The sequence below is a fragment of the Xyrauchen texanus genome, chromosome 25 (assembly GCF_025860055.1).
Source record: "Xyrauchen texanus isolate HMW12.3.18 chromosome 25, RBS_HiC_50CHRs, whole genome shotgun sequence".
In the NCBI taxonomy this organism is placed as follows: Eukaryota; Metazoa; Chordata; class Actinopteri; order Cypriniformes; family Catostomidae; genus Xyrauchen; species Xyrauchen texanus.
The window spans coordinates 8759704-8771087 of record NC_068300.1 but is presented as its reverse complement, the minus strand read 5'-3'; positions in this window follow the sequence as shown (position 1 = coordinate 8771087).

The window sequence follows — 11384 nt, the reverse complement described above, 5'->3', positions numbered from 1 at the left end:
AACGGCGTAGTGAAGGCTGTTTTCTCACGGGACATTGGTGTCAAAGGGATCTGCCAATAACCCTTTGTTAAATCCAAGGTCGAATAAAATCGAGCAGTACCTAACCGATTGAGCAGTTCATCAACACGGGGCATTGGGTACGCGTCAAATTTAGACACCACGTTAACTTTTCTGTAATCCACACAGAATCGAACAGACCCATCACTCTTGGGAACGAGAACAACCGGGCTGGACCAGTCACTGTGGGATTCCTCTATTACGCCCATATCAAGCATCGCATCTAATTCCTCCCGAACTATTTTCTTTTTATGTTCGGGTAAGCGATAGGGCCGGCAACGCACCACCGCGCCCGGCTCGGTCTCGATGTGGTGCTGTATGATGTCTGTACGGCCCGGTAGAGGGGAAAACACATCCGCAAATTCCTTTTGTAATTCGGAAACCTCTGTGAGTTGCCGCGGTGAGAGTTGGTCTCCACAAGTAACCGGAGTGTTAAGATTGTAGTTTTTGTTTACCTCCGGTCCGAGCTCCGCCCTCTCCGGAACTACCTTGGCCAACGTCACAGAGGCCGCCTCCTCCCTCCATAATTTCAGGAGGTTGAGGTGATAAATTTGACGTGCGCCCCCTCTATCGGTACGTTTAACTTCATAATCGAGATCCCCTACTCGTCGTGTGACCTCAAAGGGTCCTTGCCACTTGGCGAGTAATTTAGAGCTCGATGTTGGGAGTAATACGAGTACCTTATCTCCCGGTGCAAATTCCTGTAGCCGAGCACCCCTGTCATACAGCCGGCGTTGGCGTTCTTGAGCTTGGAGCAAATTCTCCTGTGTTAGTCGCCCCAGTGTGTGGAGTTTTGCTCTAAGATCGAGAACAAACTGAATTTCATTTTTGCTATTAGAAGGTCCCTCCTCCCACGCTTCGCGGATGACATCCAGGACACCACGGGGGCGTCGCCCGTACAGCAGCTCAAACGGGGAGAACCCTGTGGAGGCTTGTGGGACCTCTCGTACTGCAAACAACAGGGGGTCTAGCCACTTATCCCAATTTCTAGCGTCATCGTGTACGAACTTACGAATCATGTTCTTGAGCGTTTTATTAAATCGTTCCACTAGGCCATCCGTCTGCAGATGGTAAACGCTAGTGCGAATCGATTTAATGCCCAAGAGCTCGTAAAGTTCGCAAAGTGTTCGTGACATAAAAGTCGTGCCTTGATCGGTGAGGATTTCTTTCGGAATCCCCACCCGGGAGATTATCTTGAAGAGTGCCCCTGCAACACTACGTGCGGAGATGTTGCTCAGAGGCACTGCTTCTGGATATCGCGTCGCGTAATCCACTAGGACTAACACGAAGCGATGTCCGCGTGCTGACCGTTCTAATGGCCCGACGAGGTCCATCCCAATTCTTTCGAAGGGGACCTCGATTAATGGTAGAGGGCGCAATGGCGCTTTTGGGGTGGCCGGTGGGTTTACCAACTGACATTCACGGCACGCCGCACACCACCTGCAGACGTCACCGCCAATGCCCGGCCAATAGAAATGGGCTATTAGACGGAGAAGTGTTTTCCGTTCCCCTAGGTGACCGGCCATAGGATTATAGTGAGCTGCCTGGAAAACCATTTCCCGGCAGCTCCGTGGAATCAATAATTGTGTTACTTTCTCCTTTGTTTGAGCGTCCTGCGTCACTCTATATAACCGATCTCTAATCATGGCAAAATATGGGTATGCAATGGCGATGCCCGGCCGGAGCTGTTGACCATCAATTACTCTCACTTGGTCAAGAGCATGTTTAAGGGTTTTGTCCCGCGACTGCTCCAGAGGGAAGTCCTCATCAGAGAATTCCCTGAGAGGAGGGGCGGCCACCTCGCCCCTTCCCTCGTCATTCCGAGCAGCCGAGGACGGCCCCGGCTCCGCCTCCCCTGCCAAAGCATCGCACACCGCACACCTCTTTATGCAGGACCCATCTGCACAAATACCCTCTAAAACATCTTTAAAATTCGGCCAATCGGTACCCAAGATTAGCGGATGGGTGAGGCGGGAACTAACCGCTGCCTCCACACTATGGTTTTTTTTCCCTGAATTTAATCGCCAAAGTCACCATGGGATACTTGTGAACATCCCCATGCACACACCTCACCCTCACCAGTTTAGCTAAACTCAAAGCCCCGGGTTGAACCAAGCGTTGGTGGATGGTGGTCTGATTGCAGCCGTTATCCAGCAAAGCTTGGTAAATACCCCCCCGATCCTTACCGGAATCCGGTATGCTCCAGCCCGATAGGGGGCAGCCTACGGGACGTCGGAGACCCGCACCACCGTCCCCACCTCCATCAGCGGACACTGATCCCGGAAGTGGTCCGGGTCCCCGCACCTCCAACAGGCCGGCCCAGGCGTTGCGGCCGCACTTGTGCTGGCGGGCGCCCCCACCTGAGGGGAGAGCGGCTGAAAGACGGGGAATGGGAGGGTACATTCTCCCAAGGCCGGGAAGCTGGTCTCTGGAACCCTCCACGCCTGCGCGGGGCAGGAACGGGCCCTGGGGAGAGAACAGAAGGAGAGAACAAAGGGGAAGAGGCGAGGGCAGGGGCAGACACAAGGGAAGGGGAGAGGGAGAGAGAAGAAGAAGGCTCGTCTGCCCTCCGGATCGCCGCCAAATGGTCCTCCGCCAGCTGAACAGCTTCCTCCAGCGACGCCGGGCGGTGGCACTGGACCCACTCCGCCGTTCTCCTGGGCAGCCGCTGCGCGAATTGTTCCAGCACCACCTGATCGATGACTCCCTCGACGTCGCGGTCCCCCGCGAGCAGCCACCGCCGACAGGCGTCCCGGAGCCGTTGAGCAAACGCGAACGGGCGATCGGACTTCTCTAACTTCATGCCTCGGAAGAGCTGGCGATTCTCTTCCGGGCTCCGACCGACCCGTTGCAGAATGGCCCTCTTCAGGTCAGAGTAAACCAGGAGATTTGTCGCCGGTAGTTGTTGTGCCACGAGTTGAGCTTCCCGGACAGGAGAGGAATTAGGCGGGCTGCCCACTGTTCGGGCGGCCAGCCCCAGATTTCTGCCGTCCGCTCAAACAAGTCGAGGAAGGCCTCAGGATCATCTGCTGCCCCCATCTTCTGTAACGTGGGCGGGGGAAGCGTAGCGCGGGTGTCCGGGGTCGCGGCTGTGGCCGGCTCCGTCTCCTGGCTGAGGAGGCTCCGGATAGCGAGCCGGTCCTCTGCCTGAGCCCGCATGATCTCGAAAAACCGGCGATCTTGGTCCTGCCGGAGCTCAAGCAGGGATTGCTGGTGGCCTTGATGCAGCGTCGCGAGGGACTGGAGGACTTCTGCCAGCTGGGAGGACTCTATGGGGCGACTTTGCTCCATGCTTGGAACGTAATTTTCCCGGGTTTCGGCACCAGTGTACGGACTTCCTCCAAGGGACGACACTTGACACAGCGGCTCAGAGGTGAGGTTCTTTATTCTCTTTTAATTACAACGTGCACACAGCACTTTTAAACAGTCAGTTTTGACCACACACAAACACAGTAATTGGTATGCCTCTCTCTCTCCCATGGAGGCCCTCTGGCTGCCTTTTATGCCGCTCTCCCCATGCTCACTGAAATTAGAGACAGGTGTTAGACATAATCTAGCTCAGGTGTAAGCGCCCTTACCGCTTTCCTCTCCCGGACGGGCGCTTGACCACGCCCCCGCTGCCACACCCACACCTGGCAAAACATCATATTTTTGCTCTTACTGAGAATCCAAATTTGGTTGAGATGTTCAGAGACCGCCACCTTCTCAACACCCATGTATGCCAGTGATTGGCATTGCGTCGTTTGAATTACTGAATAATATGAGAGGTGGAAAGTAATGAATGAGATCTACTTACATTACAGTACTTTTTTATTTTTTTGCATAATCAAGGATAAAATAAGCAATTACTTGATCAAGAACCCGCCTTTTACCTAATACCCCCTGCAAGTAACAAGCAAGTATCAAATCTCGATTCATGGTTGTGACGTTTTTAAAGTAACAAGCTGTAAAGGGATATAAACGGGCAAGGGTGAGGCGAGGACCGGCTTGGCAATATAAATAATACTTTAATGAGAAACTTAAACAAAAGACACAAACAAACACATGACGGTCAGCTGACCGTAAACAATCTCTCTCTCTCTCCTCGCACCACCTTCCGCAGTCGGCTGTGTTTAATCATGAACCGGCCCCGCCCTCCGCCCTGTCCCATTCCTCCCTCGTTCTCTCAAGCTGCTGAGCCCCCAGCATGACGTACACCCCTCCCCCTCTCTTTCCCTGGGGAGGGGCGATCCTTCCGCCCCGTCTGCCGGCAGGTCATCCCCATCTACCTGGATGAGGGAGGGGACAAGGGGAGGGAAACAGAAATAATTAAATTAGGGGGGGTACTTCCTGTAACAGTGTAGTACCACCCCAAAAAAACACTACAATTTAAAAGAGAGGGAAAAGGCCAACGCGGAGCGGCAGTGAGAGAGAGAGAGAGAGAGAGGAGAGAATAAAACCACTTACTCGCCAGCGATACGCCGTAGCTTGGTCCTCGTCCACTCCTCCATCCTCTAATGGAGGACAGCTGCGCCTCCACGGGCGAATCAGAGGCAGTCATTCAGACCCTGGCAGACGGAACACCCCGCCACGTTCTCAGGGAACAGAAGTTGTCTCCCCCTGTCCCTGGCAGTGGTTGTCCCTCTCCAGGCGGTCTGTCTTTATCCCTCTCGGAGGCTTAATTAGCCTGATAAGGGACCGGGTGTGTAGAATCTCCACCCGGCCCCGCCCACAACCCTGCCACACAAGCCTTTTGATATGCCCTGTCCCTGTGAGACACGGTTGAGATATTTTCTTAAACTCTGTCACTGGAAATTTTTTTTTTTACAAATTTTATACTTTTACTTGAGTATATTTTAAGTGCTGTGACTGTACTTTTAATGTGCTATTTTCCCACCTTCTGTGTTCGCTACTTCCCTGTATTTCACTTATAAATAAGTGACATTTTTAATAATAATATTTTTAAATAATATTTGTTTATTATAATACCGACCCTTGATGTAGAGAATGTGTTAATTTGTATAATAAATGACCAGGAAAGTAGAGATAATAAAATAATGTATTATTATGCTTAGCCTTCTAATCTAATGTAATGCCTGATAGAAAAGTATCAACATTTGCAGAGCAATACTTCAGCAGAATATTCCAACAAAATTGTGCATCATGCATGAGAATGAGAACACAACTATTTCTGAGCTTAAAAGATACAAGAACTAAATCAATGTGGAACATTGTATCTCAAAAGGAGGACAATGTGGCCCTCCATGTGCTACTTAAAGGGATAGTTCACTCAAAAATGAAAATTCTCTTATCGTTTACCCTCATGCCATCTGTATATGACTTTCTTTCTTCTGTTGAACTCAAATTAAGATTTTCAGAAGAATATTTCAGCTCTGTAGGTCCATACAATACAAGTGAATGGATGTCATAATGTTGACGCTCCAAAAAGCACATAAAAACAGCATAAAAGTAATCCATACAACTCCAGTGGTTTAATCCATGTCTTCTGAAGGATATGATAGGTGTGGGAGAGAAAAAGATCAATATTTAAGTCCATTTTGCTATAAATAATTTTCCCTGCCCAGTAGATGGCGATATGCATGAAGAAGAAAGTGAAAGTTAAAATGGAGATTGACTGAGCAGGAAGGAGAATTTATAGTAAAAATGTACTTAAATATTGATCTGTTTCTCACCACATCTATCGTAACTCTTCAGAAGACATGGATTTAATCGCTGGAGTAACATGGATTACTTTTATGCAGACTTGTGCGATTTTTGGAGCTTCAAAATTTTGGCATCCATTCACTTGCATTGTATGAACCAAAAGAGCTGAGATATTCTTCTGAAAATCTTAATTTGTGTTCTGCTGAAGAAAGAAAGTCACACACATTCGGGATGGCATAAGGGTGATTAAATAATGTGATTAAAGCCCGATGTGGCCGCTGTACCAAACAAATGCTCCACCCCCTTTATTATGCGGGACATGATGCACCAAGTGACCCTGCTTTTTTAGTGTTTTTTTTCTTATACATTTGTTTTGCATTGTATTGTTTCTCTCAATACTCAACACTCACTACTCATGAGTACTTTTAAATGAGATACTATTTTACTCTTACTTGAGTAGTTTTTAGGACAGGAACTTTTACTCTACTCAAACTACATTTATGTACTATGAACTACGTTACATAGAGGTAACACTACTTTTACTTGAGTAGTATTTGTCAGTACTCTTTCCACCCCTGTGCGTGACGTCTGATGATTGTTGCCATCATTGTGATCTGCGTGTAACGTGTTAAGGCCCATGAGGGCCTCCTTAATAACCTTAAGCCTGAATACAGAATGATGGAGGGGATCAAATGTATTGAATTAACGCTGAAAGTCAAGTTTACATTAAAAGATATTAAGCTCACTAAAAGGTGCTGTAAGTGATTTTTTAATGGAAAAGTATGCAAAAATTTGAGATATTAATGAAATAAGTGTCCTGAGATATATGTGACAGCTCTAGACTTTATAAACAGCACACGAAAATGTGTCCGCGGATCGCGGGTCCTGTCAATCATTTTGCTCGATCTCATTTGAAGCGGATCACTGAGGCTATGATTCATCATTTGAGGAAACTATTGTGCCACTGTTGAATTTGACAGCCACAGAAACAAACAATGCTGCTGTTTTGCTTAAGGTGGGGTTTTGGAATGAGGGGGCGCTTACAGCACCTTTAACGAGTTATATTGATTTAAGCAGAGATGATTTAGTAGAGATGGGACACTTCTATTCAAATTAATGGGAGATATTGGAACGCTCAACCACGGAGCTCTGAACACCCAATGGATGAAGACAGGAAGTCCCACCTTACAGTTAAAAGAGCCAATCACCTTTTAGATACAAACAACACCTGTCTATCAACTCTAGAACGTGCTTGAACATTAGCCATACAAACCGGGAAAATTGCTTTTTTTGCGTAATTCGTGGTAAAGAAGCACAATTTATGATACCAGTATTGTCCGATTTTATTGCCGATTAGAAATATGCTCTTTGATCGTAATCTTGACCAACCGTTTTTGAGATTTTGGCCTTTCTCCATTCAAGTAGACAGGAGCTGCACTGTCATGAATGGAGAAAGCCTCCCGAGAGCGTTCCAAAGATGGCCGACAGTGGACTGACTTGCTAGAGAGACTCTGATTTAAGTCAACTTTATGTTCTGTTAAACAACTTTCTCCCTTAAGTTGACATAACTTAAAATTTGAAGGCAGTTTGAAACAACAAAAGAGTCCAATTTGCTCTTTTTTTTAATCTTGTAGGAGTAACAATTGCAATATATCAGCAATATATTCTTTTCCTGCAGGTATTCACTGATTGTTGTTGTGAATGTCTACTTCTACAGTACACAGGGAGGTAAAACTCCTGCGGCCATAAAAGCTCATATGATGATACACTACTCCCTGTACATTTTGCAATATCATTGGCTCAACAACATTAGAGGAGTCTTGTTGAGAGGGGAATTATTAACGAGATCTGCATGTTTGTTAGATTGATGCATTGCTACATTGTTAGAGGCAAAAGAACAAAATGAAATTCTCAATAAGTTGCCCGTTTGCCCTCAAAATCCCTTTTCGAGTTTTCCTCTGCAGGAAGATTAACAGATAATGTTTCTTCCGTGCTGAGTGAATTCGATCTGTACCCAAAACTGTTACGTAAACCTGTGGCGTATTGGAAAAGTTTGCGGTTCTTTTATATTTCTGTGTATTTTCTAAACTCTGCAGACTCTGATGTCTTCAAAGTGAAGCTCACAGAGGGACGAAGCAGTTAGTCGGCAACTTCAGAACTTAAAAGCCTGCCAATCAAACCACAGCGGGAGCAGGTGAATCTATTGGAGGAAAATTACAGTAAGAACGGGGAATTGCTGTGTTAGCGCAGCAGAGAGACTGAGAGATAAAAGAGGTAATGTTGAGACAGGAGGGAATGTTGCAATAGTCAGTCTGACAGACCGAACAGAGAGCGGCTGGCAGAAAGTTGTAGATATGAATGATAAAAAGATGGAAATGAAAAAGAGAGATTCATTTAGCAAAGATCTGTAGCATAGGAACGAGGTGCACTTGTTTAAACCAGCAACGGGACCAATATTTAATCATAAGATTTCTTGTCTTTCAATCTCAGTTCAATTCTAAAGTTGTTCAATCTACAATGCATAGCACCCCGGAATGAACTGTCAGTTCTGAATGATCAAAAGACAAAATGAAATTATCCAAACGCATCACCTGCATGTCGTTCAATACCACTTTCTATCTTCTGTGAAACAAAAAAAGAATTTAGAACCATGTTTAAGGGATAGTTCACCCAAAATGTTATTTCAGTCATTGTTTACTCACCCCTGTGTTGTTATAACCCCATATGACTTTCTTTATTTTTCTAAACACAAAGGGAGAAATTGTGCTCAGTGATGTCATACAATGGCAGTTTATGGTGACCACCTCTTCAAGCTTCAAAAGAACGCAAAAGTATAATTCAGAAGTCTAATAAATGAATCCATGAGACTCATGATTGCTATAAAAGAATACTACACGTTTTGATGAGAAACGAACCGAAATCGAATGTATTACTTAGTAAAAATGTTCACTGATCGTTCTCCTGTGCGTGTTCATGATAGGGCACGAGAGCAAAAGTTCTCTTGTTTTTTTTAAAGTTTTTGGACCGGTGTAAATTCACAGTGGACAGAGTTACCCATGCGATGCCAAAAAGAGAAAACAAGCGATCGATAAAATGTACCGTTGCTCGTCATGGCTGTTAGGACAAAAACTCGAATTACCGTAGAAAATAAACCTTTTATCGTGTGTCGTTTGCCGTCAGGTTAGGACACACAGTGACTGTGGCTGCCTGTAGCCTGCTCTACGTTTCTGATTGATTTCAGAGCACTCTGTTCAAAAAACAAGGCTGGGCACAGAAATGCATCAATTCTTTAACTACAAACTCTTCAGACATGTTTAGTAAGTTCTGTTCTCTGTGTGCAGCTGTGTTGTGTCCACTGTGAAGAACCTGTTTTTAGATCAACAAAAGTTTCCATTTAAACACCCCAATTTCTTGAAGGGGACTGAGTGAAATGTTGCTCACATGCCCGATCATGAACATGCCGGAAGATCAACGGTCACTGAAACTTTCTACTAAACAGTATATTCAATTTTGGTTTGTTTCTCATCAAATCTTATCTAATGCTATCAGAATTATCACGAGACTAGTTGAATAATTTATTAGACATCTGAATTATACTTTTGTGCACTTTTATAACTGGAAGAGGTGGTCACTACAAACTGCCATTGTATGACATCACTGAGCACAATGTTTTTTCACAATCTCCCTTTGTGTTAAGACAGCAACAACACAGGGATGAGTAAACAATGACTGAATTTTTATTTTTGGGTGAACTATTCCTTAAAAGGATCATAAAAGCATTGCCATTGTGTAAAAGAATTTTATGTGCAATATGTAAATTAAAACACATTCATTCATCTTTTTTCTCATTTAAAACACTTGTCAAGCTAGTAGAAATGCAATCCTTGTGTCCATGTTGGTTTCGTAATTGTTTGAGAATCATTTAAAGCATTTTCTACAAATAAATAAATAACAAAAATTACTTTTAAAATGTCAAGTGGCGCAAACATCAAATAAAATGTATTGAAATAATTTACTTGCACTTTGAAGACATGTGAGTGTACACAACATAATTATTCATTTCCAAAAAGTTTTACAACATATTTAAAGTTTTCTTCGGGTTTCTCAGTTTGACAAGAACAAAATGTGCTTTTCATACAAATGTGATGATAAATGTTTTACATAAAAAAAAATATTTTTAATTTATTTACAAATAATTTGGTAAACATGACTACAGAATATCTACTTGCATGTTGGTGACACTAGGCATTTTCAAAATGTATTATCCCCTTGTGAGGACCCCCTGTGTGAGACAAAATAGTAAATTATATTATAAAGACTTCTTTTCTGCTAAATTAAATAATTGGCTTTTATATTATCATTGCACTAAAGCCTAAATAAATTATTAAAATATTATCTGGAAAATATTTACTTTATATATTAAATTGAAATTGACTGTAAAAACCCCTGAAATGAATCATTTTCAATTAAATTCCATTTTAAAAATAATATAATAATATTTTTTTAAAATAAAAACATAAATATTGTTTCAAAGCAGCATTACCAAGAATAGTGAATTTCTTACAAATAAGATGGAGTGGTGGTGGCGTAGTGGGCTAAAGCACATAACTGGTAATCAGAAGGTTGCTGGTTCGATCCCCACAGCCACCACCATTGTGTCCTTGAGTAAGACACTTAACTCCAGGTTGCTCCAGGGGGATTGTCCCTGTAATAAGTGCACTGTAAGTCGCTTTGGATAAAAGTGTCTGCCAAATGCATTAATGTACAATTTTGTTTTCATATATGAAATTTTTCTGCATTTTATTTAATTTCTGTTTTTATATCTAACTATGGCTTTGATTTGGTGGACAAAAGATTTTCCAAATGTTCCAAATATTTTAATAAAATTAGTTTTAATACTAATTAATATAATAACAATAATAATAATAAAAGACTATTCCAACCAATGCCAACATTTTTCAAGAAAATCACCTTGTAATGAGGCTTTGCTTATTTATTGTTACTGTCTGTGGATGGCTACACACTTACTGTAGAGATGATTGACTTCAAGCCGCAGAAGAAATATACAAATGACTGAACTCATAAACCATTCACGATTGTGGCTTTGATTAAGACATTTAACGTGAGATTACTCGGAGGACTGACCCTGTAATAAGTGAACAGTAAGTCACTTTTCATAAAAGTTTCTGCTAAATGACTAAAATGTTATTTCATCGACCTTCAGAAATGTGACAGTTTTTTGGCCACTGATATAATAAATGAATGATTGATTGAGGGGGGGAGTGAATGAGTAATTACAACATACTGGAGTCCTTGTTGTGCGTCATTAGTCCTCCACTTTCATGCCTCAATCTTCAGGAATGTTTCAACAGCATATTCTTCTTCAAAGATGAGTCTCTGGTATGTGATGGTCTCCTAGCAACCCAGTCTCCTCAAAGCATCCCTGTAGTAGTGGATGGTCGAGATGGGCATTGTCCTTACCACCTCTGACTTCACGGACAGAAGATGAGTTTAATCAAACGTGTATGAAGAGAATAATCTAGACAAGACAGTAACATTCTCGATATTTTGTCATTTTATTTGAGCAGGAAATGAGAAATAGCAGAGACATATAGAGACTGAGAGATTCAATGTGATGTAGGGGACACAAATCAAAGCTTTGAGTATGATGAAGGGGAGATACT